The following is a 17,881-nucleotide window of genomic DNA, read 5'->3' as shown; positions in this document are numbered from 1 at the left end:
ATGAACAATGGCCTCCTCACTTGGAATAACAAGAGAGGAGGGGAGTCTCAGGTAGCATCCAAGTTGGACAGGTTCATTATCTCTAAGGATCTAATGCTATCAAATAAGGAAATATTGGCAAGTGTTCTTCTCGTTGGTGGCTCAGATCACTGGCCAATTCAAATGGAGATCCAGGGTATAGGTACCCCCTGGAAAAGACCTTTCAGATTTGAAAATATTTGGCCTTCACACCCAGATTTCATCAGTAATATTGGAAAATGGTGGGCAGAAGATCTTCACATCCAGGGAACTAGAATGTTCATGCTTCATAAAATATTAAAGCACATAAAAATGAGGCTCAAAGAATGGAATAAAAAATATTTTGGCAATATTTTTGCAGAAAAGAAATCAGTTGAAAACAAAATGCAAAAACTCAAGCAAGCTATGATCACAAAATGTTTTGATAAAGACAAAAATAATTTAGTGGAGAAACATCATCAAGAATGGGAAAACTTGTGTAAACAAGAGGAGATATTTTGGAGACAGAAATGTAGAGTTCAATGGCTAAAAGAAGGAGAACGTAACACAAGATTTTTCCACAAAGCCACCATGTCGAATAGATCACACAATAGAATTGCCTTCATAAGAAAGGAGGATGGACAACTGCTACAATCCCATGAAGATATAGAAGCGGAGTTAGTTCAACACTTCCGAGAAATAGCCCAGGAAAGTAATCCAGAAAGAGAACATCACACCAAGGACTTAATAAAGCATATACCTAAGCTGGTGTCTAGAGAGGACAACTATAACCTCAATAGACTAGTTACTGAAGAAGAGGCCAATGAGGTTCTCAAAGATATGCAGAATGGCAAACCACCTGGTCCGGATGGCTTCAATGTAGATTTCCTTAAAGCTTGTTGGAATATAGTCAAAGAGGATATTTTGAATGATGTGGAAGACTCCAATATTAACAGAACCATCTTGAGAGCTCTTAACACCTCCTTCATTTCCCTGATCCCTAAACAGGAAAATGCTCAAACTCCAAACAGATACAGACCAATATCTCTTTGAAATGTGGTTTACAAGATAATATCTAAGGTTGTGGCCAATAGACTTAAACCTCTGCTCCCTTCTCTAATTTCGGGGGAACAATTGGGATATGTTGAAGGCAGACAAATTCTAGACAACATTATTCAAGCTCATGAGGTGGTCCACTCATTAAACATCACAAGGAGAGCTGGTATGATTATGCAACTAGATATAGAAAAAGCTTATGACAAAGTGAACTGGACCTATATCAGGAAAGTGCTAATGGCATTTTGTTTTGATCACAACTAGGTGAGATGGGTCATGGCCTTGATTACCTCTTCCAGCTTTTCAATTTTAGTTAATGGCTCTCCTTCTGAGATTTTTCTTCCTTTAAGAGGACTGAGGCAGTGGGATCCGCTTTCTCCTTTCCTATTCATACTCATGAGGGAAGGTCTTAGCCGGTCCATCAAGCATGCCCGAGTTATGGGAAAAATTCAAGGTCTTCCTCTAAAAGATAATGGTCAAGGTTTAACTCATCAACAATTTGGGGATGATAATATGTTACAAGGTATCCCCACAGTCAAAGAGGCTCGGGCGTTCAAACAAATTCTGAGTGATTTTTCCATGGCTTCAGGTATGGAAGTTAACCTCTCCAAATCCAACATTTTTTTCTTTAATACTCATATTTCCATTCAGAGAAATATCTCTAGAATTCTTGGCTTTCAGAGGGATTCCCTCCCTTAAAATTATTTAGGAGTTCCTCTCATGGTGAAACCCTTGCAAAAGAGCATTTGGGAACCACTGATCAACAAATTGCAGGATAAAGTCAGTAATTGGATGATCATATCCTTAAATCTGGCAGGTAGACTCATGCTGACAAAGGCGATGCTCCAATCAATTCCAATTTTCATGCTATCAGCACTACTGGCCCCTAAAGGAGTTTTGTAGCAATTTAGAAACATCCAAAGAGATTTTCTCTGGGGTAGGGAGGAAGCTAGAAAGAAGTGGGCCTTGGTCTCTTGGGAAAAGATCTGTAAACCCAAGATTCATGGGGGCCTTGGCTTAGATGACCAAGAGATCCTAAGTAAGGTTCTAGGGGCCAAACTATGGCGGAGGTGGGTTAAAAATCCCAAGGCCCAATGGGAAAGCATATGGAAAGAAAAATATGCTAGCTCTTGGAATCACACTGAACTCATAAGGATGTCTGGTAACATAAAAGGCTCTACCATCTAGAATAAATCCTAGGAAAACAAAGGTTTAGTTCAACGAAACAGCTTCTGGGAAATTAGAGAAGGTGACCTTGCTCTTTTTTGGGAGGACAAATGGCAACAAGAACCAAAAATATTAACAGAAGATTTTTGGAACCTTCAACATGATACTGACACCCAAGGTTTGACTAGAGTGAAATATTTTTGGGATGATACCCACAATAATGGAAAATGGAGGATATGGAAGGATATAGACTGCGGGAATGATAGAATGTTGAATACAAAAGCAAAGGCTCTTGGAAAAATGTTGGAACAAAGGATGATCTTGGTGTCTGAATGGCAGGACCAACTCAGATGGGGAAACAACACTAAAGGCATCTTTAATATTAAGGAAGCAAAAAGTGTTCTCCTTGAGCTGGATTCCCAGGCTCCGAACATAATCTGGCCAAACCTTTGGAGACATCAAGGTTGGATGAAAATCAAACTCTTCATGTGGTTGGTTCTTCAAAGGAAAATCTTGTGTTGGGTCCCTATAATACTAGTGATTACCCCATTACTATTGTAGTTATACCCCTTATTTATATTGTTGTGCCCCTATTACCCCCATGTTGTTATTTCTGTGCCCCATAGAATCCCTCTATTATTATTTTTGTGGCTTTATATTATTATTGTTAGGTCGGTTGGATTATATTGTGACTCCTTAGACTCCTATATATAGAAAGGAGTTTTTGTCATTTGTATCATCTAGAATTATTCATTTATGTAATGTAAAGGAGGTTGCCCCCTCGAAGAGGCTGAATTCTAAGGCGTTGATCTATCTTTTCTATCTTTTCTTGAGCTGGTTTCATAACATTTGGTATCAGAGCTTTGGATTCTAGGGTTTCGCTGCTCCAAACAGGTCATCGTGGCATTTTCGCTATAACTTTTTTTCTGTGATGTTTCAGAAGTCGCAAAAAAAAAATTTGAGAAGAAATCGCGCTGAACCTTGGGTCCGAATTTCAGAGCTTTTTGCGCGATATTTGCGGAGATATGATCTGAGGAAGTTGGTCTTTTTGCAGACTCCTGAATTACATTCAAAACAGGTGACCTGGGGAAAATCGTCATAACTTTCTCTCTGGGTATTGGATTGAAATTTCGTAAAAAGGTACAGAAAGAGGACGGAATGTAGTTTCTTGTATGCGTGTTTTAGATCCAAAGGTTGAAACAGTGACTCGTGGCACGTCGTACAAGTTCGCTCTACTGAACTAGTCTAAAAGCAAGTCACTGTGGGAGATTTCACATAACTCTTCCTTGGAGAATCCAATTTGGGTCAGACTTGTGGCATCAGAAAGAGGACACAAAAGGCTACTACAGGTCACAATTTCAGAACTTGATGATCCGAAATTGCAGAGATACATCAGATTCAATATCAGGCTTCTATAAAGTGAAAAAAGGTGTGTAGTTTTTTTTTTAAATTTTTGTGTAAGCTTGGTTTAATGGAATTAAAAGGGCATAGTAAAGCATTATTATCGGTAATTGATGCCCCGAGGAAAGAAAATGCAAACACCTAGTAAGGAACCTGAAAGCTCTAGCATGACTCATGAAGAAGAGGAAGAAATGCTACATGATATATCAAAATTACAAGAACAAGTGCAACAAATGTCACGCTCACAAAAGCTAACAGAAGCTAAGATAAGTGGCGTGGAATCTAAGATAAATGGCGTGGAAGCTAAGATGGACGATTTGAAGAAAGATTTGAAGACAGAAATGGCAAATTTGAAGACAGATTTGAAGACAGACATGGTAGATTTGAAGACAGATTTGACAAATTTTCTACAAGAAATACTTACTAATGGTGAAAAGGTTGTAAAGGAAACTCATGATGTGAACAAAAGTAATGTTAATCATGATTCCATAGACTCTAATGTTGGATCGAAGACCCACCATATTCCAAAAATCGATATGAGGAAGTTTGATGGCAAGGATATTACAGATGGAGCAGTTCTTCGATCTCAATAATGTGCAAAACACACAAAAGGTACGTATGGCAACTGTATATTTGGAACCAAATCAGTTTGTATGGTATCAATGGCTTTGCTCTCGTAAAAAATTTATCACTTGGGCAATTTTTACGGAAGAATTGATAGCACATTATGAAGATACAAAAAGCAACACTTTTTTTAGCCAATTGATAAGTCTCAAACAAAAGGGTTCAGTAATGGAGCACATTGAGGAGTTCCAAAAATTGAACATAAGGGTAAAATATATTCCAGAGGAGCATAGGATTGATGTGTTCATAGGGTCTTTAAAGGATAATATCCAACATGATGTTCGCCTTTGGGAACCTGATTCATTAGAGAAGGCATTCAGGTTAGCAAGAAAAATGGAAAGCAAAATTATGGCAACCAGGAAGCATACCACTCACAACTATAAAGACGGAAGTGTTGTTGCCCCTAGTCTTCCACAACCTATAAGGTTGACACCACAACAATTGGAAGAAAAAAGAGCAAAAGGGCTTTGTTATAGTTGTGATAGCAAATACACTAAAGGTCATAAGTGTGCTGAGAAGAAATTATTCTACATAGATTGTGAAGAGGAAGAAGAAAAGGAGCAAGAAAGGTCAAAAGAAGAAGATATACTCTAGGAACAAAGCCTAGATGAAGAACAAATAAATCTGACCATATCTTGTAATGCATTGGCGGGAATTACCACTCCTCAAACCATCAAGATAGAAGGACAAATCAAGAAGAAAAAGGTAATAGTGTTGATTGATTCAGGAAGCACCCACAATTTTATTCATTGTAGGGTAGCAAAAGAATTGAATTGCTTCCTATATCCAGCACCAGAGTGTCAAGTGATGATTGCAAATGGAGGAACAATAAATTGCTCTGGAAAGTGCCATAATATCAAGCTATCCATGGGAGAATATGTATTGACTAGCCCAATGCTTTCCATTCCAATGGGAGGTGCTGATGTTGTAGTAGGAGTCCAATGGCTACAATCCTTGGGTACAATAGCTTTTAATTTTCAAGAACTTTTCATCAAATTTTCTATGGAAGGAAAGGAAGTTGAATTAAGGGGTATTGCAGGGAAACCAGGAAAGATAATTAGCTCTAATGGTATGACAAAGCTTCTAAAAAAGGAGCAAAGAGGTGTAATTGCACAATTATGTTCGCTAGATGTTTCCACATCAAAATCATCTATTTCTCCAGATCTCCAAAAAGTCTTGGACAATCATTCCAAGGTATTTGAGACTCCCAAAGGTCTCCCACCTATGCGTGATCATGATCATGCTATTCATCTGATTCCAGGAAGTGTTCCTCCAAACATCAGGCCGTACAGATATCCCTATGTCCAAAAAAGTGAAATTGAACGTATGGTTGCAGAAATGCTAGAGGCTGGTATAATTCAACCAAGTCAAAGTTCTTTCTCTGCTCCAGTAGTATTGGTGCACAAGAAGGATGGATCATGGTGCATGTGTCTGGATTATAGGGAGCTCAACAAGCTCACTATTAAAGATAAGTTCCCCATTCCTGTCATTGATGAATTACTGGATGAATTGCATGGATCAATTTACTTCACCAAGTTGGATCTTCGTTCGGGATATCATCAAATCAGAATGAAGATTGAAGACATTATAAAAATGGCATTTAGAACTCATGAGGGTCATTATGAATTTTTGGTCATGCCTTTTGGCCTTACTAATGCACCTTCAACATTTCAAGGTTTGATGAATTCAATTTTCAAACCATTCCTTAGAAAATTTGTGTTAGTCTTTTTTGATGATATACTAATCTACAGCAAGTCTTGGAAGGATCATGTTGAACATGTTGACAGGGTGCTACAACTATTGGAGGAGAAACAATTATATGCAAAAAGATCCAAATGTTTCTTTGGAGTCCAGGAGGTGGAATATTTGGGTCATATTGTATCTCATGAAGGAGTTAAGGTAGACCCTAGCAAAATTAAAGCCATTAAGGAATGGAAAATTCCCACATCCATAAAGCATCTGCGAGGATTTCTTGGGTTGACAGGGTATTATCGCAAGTTTGTTAAGAATTATGGGAGAATAGTAGCACCTCTAACAACATTATTGAAGAAAGATGCATTTTCATGGACTCCGGAAGCAACAAAGGCCTTTGAACATCTTAAAGAGGCAATGTGCCAAGCACCGGTCTTAGCTACACCAGACTTCACAAAAACCTTTATTGTGGAATGTGATGCTTCAGGAAATGGAATTGGTGCTGTTCTAATGCAAGATGAAAGACCCATTGCTTTTGAAAGTCGTCCAATCAAGGGAAAGTTTTTAATCAAAGCTATTTATGAGAAGGAAATGTTGGCAATACTCCATGCACTTAAGAAATGGTGACCCTACCTAATGGGAAGACACTTCAAGGTAAAAACGGATCATGATAGCCTTAAATAATTTTTAGAACAAAGATTATCCTCTGAAGAGCAACAAAAGTGGGTCACAAAGATGTTGGGTTATGACTTTGAAATCATCTACAAAAAAGGGAAGAAAAATGTGGTGGCAGATGCACTCTCAAGAAAGGATGAGGATGTGGAAGCATTGTTGTGCGCTATTTCTATTATCCAACCAGATTGGATAAACGAAGCAAGGGAGGAATGGAAGAATGATGAAGAAGTGTGGGCACTTATTCGAAAGCTACAACAAGATTCCAGTACGTCTGATACATTTAGCTGGAAAAATGATTCATTATGGTACAAAGATCGCTTATACCTCTGTAAGAATTCCCAACTAAAACAAAAGATTCTTATGGAATTGCACACTTCTCCCTTAGAAGGGCACTCAGGATTTTTAAAAACTTACCACAGGGTTAAGAAGGAATTTTTTTGGGATGGCCTTAAATTAGATATTCAAAAGTTTGTGGCGGAATGTTTGGTTTGCCAACAAAATAAAGTTGAAACAATTAAGACACCGGGTCTATTACAACCTTTATCCATTCCAAGCCAACGTTGGGAGGAGGTTTCAATGGATTTTATCACAGGTTTACCCAAGTCTGAGGGAAAGAGTGTCATCATGGTGGTAGTTGACAGATTTACCAAATATGCACACTTTTGTGCATTATCACATCCATTTAAAGCCAGTACAGTTTCTACTGCATTTATGGAAACAATTCAAAAGCTACATGGAAACCCAAAGATTATTGTAAGTGACAGAGATCCCATTTTCATTGGAAATTTTTGGACAGAATTATTTTCTTGTCTTGGTACTCAGTTAGCTCATAGCTCATCTTATCATCCTCAATCTGATGGGAAAACTGAGATAGTAAACAAATGTTTGGAAGGATATCTCCATTGCTTTGTATCTGATAAACAGACACAATGGGTCAAATGGTTGCCTTTGGCTGAATGGTGGTATAACACTTCCTTCCATACAGCAACAAAAATGACCCCATTTATGGCACTTTATGGGTATCAACCACCATCCATCACATCATATTTAAGAGAAAATTCTAAGGTTCAGGCAGTGGAACATCACATCGAACATCAACAACAGGTCCTCCAACTCTTAAAGGATAACCGCGTGTTGGCACAAAATAGAATGAAACAACAGGCAGATCAACATCGCAGTGAAAAAAGTTTTGATGTAGGTGATTGGGTATTCCTACGGCTACAAACATATAAGAAAATGTCCCTAAAGCAAGCTAAGAAGGATAATAAATTATCACCAAAGTATTATGGTCCGTACAAGGTGTTGCAAAACATTGGTACTATGGCATACAAATTGGAGCTTCCTACAGCTTCTCGATTGCACCCAGTTTTCCATGTTTCATGTTTAAAGAAGGTTATAGGCGACAAGCTCCCAGTTCAAACAATATTGCCAGAACTTGACGATGAAGGGAAAATTATATTGGAACCGGAAGCAGTCATAGAAACAAGAACTCGACAGTTACGAAATCGATCAATTTCAGAGTATCTTATCAAGTGGAAGAACTTATCCGCTGAAGATTCCACATGGGAGGATGAGAATTTTATACAGAAGTATCTAGAACTACTCAAGCGTTGAGGACAACACTTTTTTGAAGGAGAGGGGCATGCTGGGTCCCTATAATACTAGTGATTACCCCATTACTATTGTAGTTATACCCCTTATTTATATTGTTGTGCCCCTATTACCCCCATGTTGTTATTTTTGTGCCCCATAGAATCCCTCTATTATTATTTTTGTGGATTTATATTATTATTGTTAGGTCGGCTGGATTATATTCTGACTCCTTAGACTCCTATATATAGAAAGGAGGTTTTGTCATTTGTATCATCCAGGAATTATTCATTTATGTAATGTAAAGGAGGTTGCCCCCTCGAAGAGGCTGAATTCTAAGGCGTTGATCTATCTTTTCTATCTTTTCTTGAGCTGGTTTCATAACATCTTGACTTGGGACAACATTATAAAGAGAGGTATTCTTGGACCTTCCATCTGCCAGCTCTGTGAAGCCCAAGAGGAAACTATGGAACATCTTCTCAACAGCTGTAATTTCACTTCTAGACTATGGGAGGCTTTTGCCAACATCTTTCAACAGTTTGATAGGGACAAGGAGAGTATTAGTAACACCCTTAACAAATGGAGGAGAATTTTTTTGGATAATGATGTTCTCAACCTTGCTTGGGCCCTCTTGCCAAGTTTTATTATTTGGAAGATATGGAAGGAAAGAAATAAGAGAATCTTCAAAAGTGAAAAGAATCTCGCTCATCACATGTTTGATTAGATCTTAAAACAACTTAATCAGACGGTCAACTCTATTGTCAGGAATCTTCCCAAAAATCCTCTCACAGAAGAAGACTTAAGGACTCTCAGGCTATTAGGATTGTAGGGGATCATCTGCCTAAGTTAGAGCGGAACAACAAGAAATAGGGAGTCTGAAAAATATTACTGGAAACCTCCTCCAAGAGGTTTTTTGAAATACAATATAGATGGAGCCTCTAAAGGCAACCCTGGAACAACTGGCTTTGCGGGGGGTTCTACAGGATGAAGTAGCTAAAAGCCTCTCTCTCTTCCATTTTCATTTAGGTAGAGCCACCAATAATATGGAGGAACTAATGGCCATGTAGAAATGCTTAGATTTGTTGAAGTAGGAAAACCACCACAATGTGATCATTGAAGCTGACTCCGAGCTAGTCATTAACTCGGTTAAAAAGATCAATAATGGTTCAAAGCCGGAGAAAGTCTCTCAGCACTAGAAGTTAATTCAGGTTTTTCAAAGTATTCAGGGTCACCTTCAGGGGATTTTCTCAGTCAGGTTCAATCATGTATGTAGAAAGGCTAACAAACTGGTGGATTTCTTAGCCAACCAAGGAGTTAGCTACAAGGAAGGCAAAGTTGTTACAGGGTGGCAAGCTATGCATCATGAAAATCTGAAAACTCTTTGTCACAATCTTGCAGAAGATGAAAAAAAGGTGTTTTGGGATATAACTGAAAAGGAAAGGTCGTAATGAGCCATTCTCGAAGGGATCCACCCATTCTGGTCATACAGGTAAGTGGAAGGATAACTAGAGCAGGCTTCAGTAGCACTGAAAATCTGAACTTCAGGATTCAGTGGCTTTGCCTAGGTAGACGGCTTTGTTCCATAAAGTTCTGCGAGAATCCTGGTCGTAGATAATTCAATCAAGTTAAGGAGGAGTGGAAAGGTGGGCTCAACATTCAAGAGGTAATGACAAGAGGTCACATATTTATTGACATCAACAAATGAGGTAGGCCTGTAGAAACCATCTCTAAGGATTTTCTCTGCAGTAGTCTTCTAGTAAAGGTGTTCTCCACAGTCACCTGCATGAAACTCTTGTAAAACTTTGTCAACTTATTATTTTAATAAACAATTGAGAAGATACCTTCATGGTCTCTCCAAAACAAAAAATTGTCTAATATACAAAACCTTAAGGATTTAATCTTTAAAAACCTACTTTTAGTCCTAGATAATTGAGGAAGAGCTTGTAAATTTAGTAAAACATAACAAATATCAGCATACCATGGTGATTCAAGAAAGGCCTGGCTGATTAGTGGAGTCACCATCTCCTCTTCATTATCTATTACTACAATAAAGTTAATATCCAAGGCCTAACAGTTCAATTCAGCCATTAGCTTGGCTAAACCTTGGCCCTTGATTAACTTTGTTGGTTTAATTTCTATGTCATATTCTAAGATAGTAGCAATCCACTTCCCTCTCTTTCCATCTAGACCTTCCTGAGTTAGGATGTCTTTTTCTACTAAATTGGGAACGTAGGCTACTATGTGATATTATAGGATGTATACCCTAAAATATTTAATGGCTTTGACCAAAGCCAAGGCCTGTTCCTCCATTATAATGTATTTCAAGGGGGCATTTCTCAGGGCTTCGCTAAAGAAAGAAATGGGTTGTTCATAGCCCTGGTCATTTTTTTGTAATAGGACTGCAACTATTGTGTGCTTTGAAGCAAATGAAAATAAAATGAAATATCTATCAAACTTAGGACTTATTAGTACTCGTGTTTTAGTTAAGGCTAGTTTAATGTCTTCAAAGGATTTCTTAGCCTCAACAGTCCATTTTACTGTGGAGTCCTTTTTCAGCATATCGTTAAGTGATCTAATTAATTCTGCTAGGTTAGATATAAATCTTCTAAGAAAATTTATTTTTCCTAAGAAATCTTGTAATTCTCTAATGTTCCTAGGGTCTCTTATTTGTAAGACAGCTTCTATTCTTGCTAGGTCTATTCTAATACCATATTTCTAGATTATATGACCCAATAATTTTCCTTCCTCTAACCCAAACAAGGAACTTTTGGGGTTTAAGGAGATTCCAAACTTCCTGCATTTAATGAACACTTTCCTTAGATGATCTTAATATTGATTGTCAGAATTTGAGAACACAGTAATGTCATCTAGATATATCACAAGGAAATCATGAATTTCTTTAGCAAAGGCTATATCCATAGCCCTCTGGAAAGTGGCTCTTGCATTCATTAGCCCGAAAGGAATTTTCACATACATAAAAGTGCCCTCAGGAGTAGTAAAGGAAGTCTTGGGTTGGTCATCAGAATGAACTAAGATTTGATTATAACTAGAAAACCCATTGAACAATGAGGTTCTAGTTGATCCAACTATTCTCTGCAAAATGTTATCCATCTTGGGGAGAGGGTAATTGTCTTTCAATGATACTTTATTGAGGTTTCTGAGATCCACACAGAGTCTGATCTCACCGGTTTTCTTTCTTGTTGGCATTAATTTTGGTACCCAATCATAAAATCTGATTGGTGCAATTATTTTACCATCATACATCCTTTGAATTTCTTTTTCTATGGCAGGCGATACGACAGGATTGATCCTTCTTAGTTTTTGCTGAAAGGATTTTGATTTTATTTTATAGGAATAGTGTAGTGGATGATGTTGGTGTCATAGGATTTAAGGTCCTCATAACTCCAAGAAAAAACATCCCTAAATTCTTTCAACAATTCAATGTATTTTACTTTTTTAGTTGGAGGTAATGATTTTGAAATTTTGATCATTTTAGGACTTTCACCAATGCCTACGTTGCATTCCCCAATGTCAAATCTTAATGGTTCCATCTTAGGTTTCCTAGGAGCATCATTTGAATCAATTAAATCTTCCAGAGGGGTTAATCCCTTTGGTAAGAAGTTATCCTAGGGAGATCAATTACTTCAGTTTCTTCATTTATCATTTCATCAATTTCCATTATCTCTAGGTTATCTACATTTGATTTGGTAAATTTAGTTGGGTTAAGTATATCTATTTTATCACCTTCTATCTTGTTTATTTCTATTTAATCTTTAGGGTCAGGATCTATGGAAGTATTACTATCTATGTTATTATTTACAATTTCTTCTTCTGAAAGTAAAAGGTTATTTATCTTCTTATCATTAGTAACTATTTTCCAATTCTTCAAATTATTAGGAATTGCAGGTCTGTGCCTAACTTCAGTAGTGTATTGATATTTAGGTTGTAAGGGTAACTTACAAGTGCTGGCAAACATTGCTAAACTATGGGGTTGCATGTTATGTTTCCTATGGATGACTACAAGCTTTGTTTCTAAGAAATTATTTAGTATTTCTAAAATAGTATCTCTATGGCAACTTTATCTAGGGTCTTTAGTCATATATAAAACATCTATCTGTTTCACAATTAATTCAGAGTCTCCCATAATAGAAACTCTTTTAACTCCTAGATTCCTAATTAACTTAAGTCCTAGGAACAATGCTTCATATTCAACTATATTATTTGTACATTTAAAATTTAGTCTATATGTATGGCCTTTTGAATAATTATTCTCTACGTTATATATCCATACTCCTTTTCCTGCTCCTAACCTATTTGCTGATCCATCAAACTCTAAATGCCATAAAATCTCATGATCATAGTTTTCATTATCTAGTGGAGTAAACTCTTTATCATTCACAACAATTATACCTTCATGTTCATTGAATAACTCTATTGTCTAATTTGTCTCATCTAGTATTGAAACTACAATTTATTTTGATTTTGTATCAGTGTTGTCTAAAAGTGTTTCTTGAGTTTGATCATCATTATACAAGATAAAAGAGTCAATATCTGAGTGTATGGAGTAGATGGGAAAGTTTCGAAGCCGATCCTAGCTACTTACCATATATTTCATTAAGGTTTCTCAGTATAGTTTCTTAGGTTGTTCAAAAACAGAAATTGTTGCATAAGACATATCTAGTTGAAGAGATCCCTAAAGTTTGTCTCCCCATGATCTTGATAAAAGCATGCCATAGTTTGGAGGGATGTCAACAACTACAATGTCCATTAGGATGCTCTTGGCAGGATATTGGACTAAAGTAACACATTGGTCTTTGATTAATCCTTGACACCTTACTTGAGTAGGGTCAAAAGAGAATAAATCTTTGTAGGGCCTTATTATGTCTAGGTTCAGCTTTTACATTACTGATTTGGGTAATAAATTGTGAGAGGCTCTAGAATCCAACATTGCATTATGTAGAATATTATCATGGATACTAAGGCTTATATAAAAAGGTGGAACTCCTACTTCTAATTGTTTTCAATTAACATCAAGACCGAATATAAGTTCTGGTTTATCATCAAACAAGTTAACTGAATCTTCATTTTCAGCAAAGTTTAAGGTCTAGTTTATCTAGGATTTGTAAGGTTCATTCTTGATTACTTCTATTAAAGGGACTAGAATCTTTAGCTTAGCTATCTCTACTCCCAAAATAAAAGGAAAAGAAGCTTTTTCTAATTGAGGGTTTGGAGTTTTAGCAGTAGGGATTTGAGTAGGATCGTTTCCTTTTCCTTTATTGGGGATTTCTTTATGTGTATTTACAAGTGGAATTGAAGTGGATGGTTGATCAGCAGAAGGTTGATCAAGGGTTATATCTACAATTGTGGGGCTAGAAGGAATTGTGTTCTTCATAGGGAGAATTTGAAGGACCTTTGAAACAGGGGCTTCTTTTATCTTCTTGGGCTGCTTTTGTGTTGTTTTCTTTGTTTGGTTAGGGACATCTAAATTCCTTTTGCTTCTTAGATTATATTGCTTGTGAACTTCGAAAATAGCATAGTCATATCCTTGTTTATAATCAAATGATTCACTAGACTGTACCTATAGATGTTGCAGCATATACAGTTCCTGCTCATCTTGGGTTAGAAAAGCAGTGTCTTCATCATTTACTCCCATTAGGTTAATTTGTGTGTCATGCTTTGGATTTTTTGGATTGGATGTTTCTACATAATTTTCTTGAAAAGGAGGCCTTATGTTCTAATCTGGTCCATTTTTCCTTGTGTTTTGGTTATTTATGAAATTTGGGTTTCTAATTGGAGGTGCTTATTTTTTATCCCATTGGGGTTTCCTTTCCATGTTACCTATTCTCTCCATTAGTCTTTCCATGTTTTTAGCCAAGTTATCTATTTTAGGATCACATGGTGAAGTTTCTTCCTTAGCAGTTATTTTTACATTTCTAACTCTAGCCCTTTTAGCTAACAAATTTGCTTCTATACTAATAGCTACACTTTTCATTTCTTCTAAAGTGTGGGGGTTTCTTTCCCTAATTTGGGATGACATATCAGTATCAAAACCATTAGGGAACTTTATTAACGCTAAGTCAGGTGGGGGTCTAAGGTTAACTGGGATTGCATTATATATACCATTGAATCTAGTGCAGTAATCTTGAATTGTTTCATTAGGTCCTCTCTTAATATTTTCATATTCTGAAAGGATTTGTAAAGGATTCTTTTTCTTTTCCCACCTATCGATAAACAACCTTTGGAAGTTTTCTCGGTCTGCTATGTGATTGGTTTGGGATGCTTTGAACCACTTCTTGACATCACTAGTCAAAGATTGGGAAAATAGTCTCATCTGAACATCAGCTTCATCTAATTCATGTAGTTCAAAGAAGTCAGACTTCATGTTTACATGATGTTGGGTCGTATACTGACCAATAGCATAAAACAAGGGAATCTTACTTTGATAATCTGCAGGCATAGCATGAAGTTGGGCAAGTAAAGCAAGAGGAGCATATTTATTTTCCATTGCTCTTGATTGGGATGTGATAAGTTGTGGGGTTGATATAATTGGGACTAATACAGTAGTGGATGAAGAATTAGGACTAGTAGGTGGTGAATGAGTGATGATAGGCTGGTGAGGGAGTGAAGGTGTAAATGGTGGTGTAGAATGGGATTCTAAAGGTATTGAAGTCGAAGGGAATAATGGTGAACTTAAAGTAGTGGATATCTGTTCAGAAAACTCAAGGGTAGTAGTGGTAGTGGATGATTGTGGAGATTTCAGAATATACTAATCAACAGACCTGTTGGCCTGTTGGACTTCAAGGTCTACAATGAACTCATGGTCTAGAACAATATCATATATTTCACTTTCAGACTTTGGTTTAAATAATGATAGACCAAATTTATCATCAAAGGGAAGATCTGCTAAAAGCAACCACTCATTAGGATATGAATTAGCTCTAACTAAAGGTGTCTGACTAACTAAAATTTCTTCTTTTTTTAGTTTTTCTTGAAATTATGTTGGGATTATCAACTACCAGGGGAGGATTGGGATCTGGATTAGCCATAGTAAAATGAGTCTTCCTAGAAGCCATAATTTCAAAATTTTAATTGTTTTTGAAAGAATTTTCAATATAACTTCAAACAAATGACTTTAAGAGGCTTAAATTACAGAATCAGAAATTTATTAAAGCTTTATTAGGTCTGAGGAATTGTTGGTTCCTCGGCGGAGTCACCACTATGTTATCACTTAGAATTTTCTCTTGAAGTTGTAAGAAGAAAGAAAATGACTGATGTATCCACAAACCAACTTTTATGCTTAGGCTCTAGCCAACCTAAGTCCAAAGAGGGCTCTCTCTATATGATTTAGCTTTGTTTTACTAGGATATTACACAAGTTCTAAAAGGTTCAGGGGGTTTTTGATTTGTATTGAGAATTGGGTGGTGGGGATCTTTAAACAGATGGATAGAATGATGTCTCTAGACCATTTGGCATATGGAGTCAAAAGAAAGGCAGCAGAACTGGATCAACTCACTAAAGGGAATGTTCAGAGGGTAAGATAGTAGAGTAGAGTGCAAGACTTTAGGCCAGAGGGATGGAAAAGGTTTTAACCAGGGTGAGTGAGGAATTAAGAATTCTTAGACCAGGATTAAAACAAGGAACAAGGGGCTAATTGGAAACAAAGGGAAATTAAGAATCCTTTGCTATAGATTAAAAGAAACAACCAAAACTAAGGAGCAACTAAGAATTCCTTAACTTAGATTATTTGTAGAAAACAGAGTTTTGCGTAACTGTTATAGTAGAGTGTAATTAAACAAATTCTAATATAATACTTATAGATATGGCATCCAGATTTAGATCAACAGTATGAAAACTTTAAGAAATAACAATAACGAGATAAAATACTTGTCTACACTTCGCTCTGCACATGAATCCATCGAAATATCTTTTCTTTATTCACCAATCTAGCTTGCTGGCTCAGTTAATGCTCCAATAGATTTTACAGTCTTTCAATCAAGTAGTCTAAAGAAATATCTAAGAATCAACCCTACATACTTGTTATAGACATATTCGGCCACTGCAACCCCAATCTTATATGTTGATAAACCAAGGGCTACTTAACCCCTAAAAGTGTTGGTTTTTACCCTAAAGGATCGTGGTCAACTGATTACATCATTCCCCAAAAGTTCCACCTAAAAAACCACTCAGAACTAGCCAAAAAGGGAGCATACTGATTGCTTCACTGTCAGGGTGCAATGCATACTGACTGCTCCACTATCTAGGTGTGATGCATACTGAAGAGGCCTTCTGTGGGGTGTGATGAGCGAGAATGGACAAATGTCTGAGACAGTTTGCTAAGTGGATGCTCATGGAATCTTCTAGAAACTTCTCCTATGAAACTTGCTTCTCTGAATTCACCCAGGGCTGAGTAAGAGATCCAAGAAATCTCCAAGTGGAACCAAGAACTACAAGTGGAATGACACTAATGAAAAACCCAGAGACGACTCACACCTTTGCAGACATCTATAAATGGATCCCTCATCTGAGAGATCTAGAGGCTAGAATTTTGTAATTTGTAAGGAAATGCTGATAGTTTGTCTTTGAGAATAAGCATTGTATTGTTGGATGATCTTGCTTTTCATGAGGTGAAGAGGGCTTTGATGCTGGGAGGATGATGTTGGATCAGACAGCTGGGTTGTAATTCTCCCTTCTACTTTAATAAAGTTCTTTGAGTTTTCCTCCATACAATTGTGTACTTGGGAATATTGTTATTTGTGAATGCAATTGTATGTTCGATGTATTTTTGATTCTGCATTGTTTATGACATAATAGATCGAGATGCTTTGATGATGTTTTGTTATTTTGTTTCTACAGATATTCTCTAAGCCGGACAAGTAGGAGTGGAGTTGCAAGCTCTATCAAGGGAGAGATAAAATCAAACGAGGAGTCAAGTGGAAGATCCATGTTGGTTCCTTTTGCTTCTCTCTTATCTATCATACATAGAGGAAATCGCAAATTGCTTTGATTGTTTGTTTCTAGGATAGCTACCAATCCTAGTGGGACTAGCAGATCGAAAAGACACTAGTTTTCCGGGAAACAATACTTCAATTTGTGAGGTAATTATACTAAGGTGTTGTTACAAATATCTCAAAATGATTTGAGATTTAATCCAGGAAATATAAAATATCTTCTCGCAGGAAGATACAGGTAGCTAATGAACTGATTCATGCTGTCCCTTTTTTGTGGTGGTGCTAGCTATTATGGTTTGTTTTAGCTCTTTATGCTCTTTGCTATTGAATTATTTATGCTGGAGGTTGTGCTCACTTGTGTCTTTCATATGATACTCTTTGTTACTATTACTCTTTCACTCTAATGACATGTATTTATCCTTCACGGTGTCTTTCATTTTACTATTACAATTTACCTTTTACTATGTACAGTAATTTTTTATGTTTTATATGTGTATCTGCAATCAGAAGGGGATTTTGATCAAGTTTCAATGTGTTTGGTTTGTTTGGCTTCTGACTACATCTCTAGTCTTTCTCCTCTATTCTAAATTGTCACTGCTGTGTATAACTGTCTTCCTCTCAGATCTGTGTCTATTAGTCTTCATCTTAATTATTTGTGTATCTGTCTTCTTCATTTGAATTTGTGCTTTTAACAAGTTTCTGGTTGAGTCTTGGAGTAAGCAGGTTCTTTT

The sequence above is a fragment of the Pinus tabuliformis genome, chromosome 8 (genome assembly GCF_031772625.1).
Source record: "Pinus tabuliformis cultivar Carrire ecotype Pingquan chromosome 8, CPIR1, whole genome shotgun sequence".
Taxonomy (NCBI): Eukaryota; Viridiplantae; Streptophyta; class Pinopsida; order Pinales; family Pinaceae; genus Pinus; species Pinus tabuliformis.
This window is presented reverse-complemented; position numbering follows the sequence as displayed.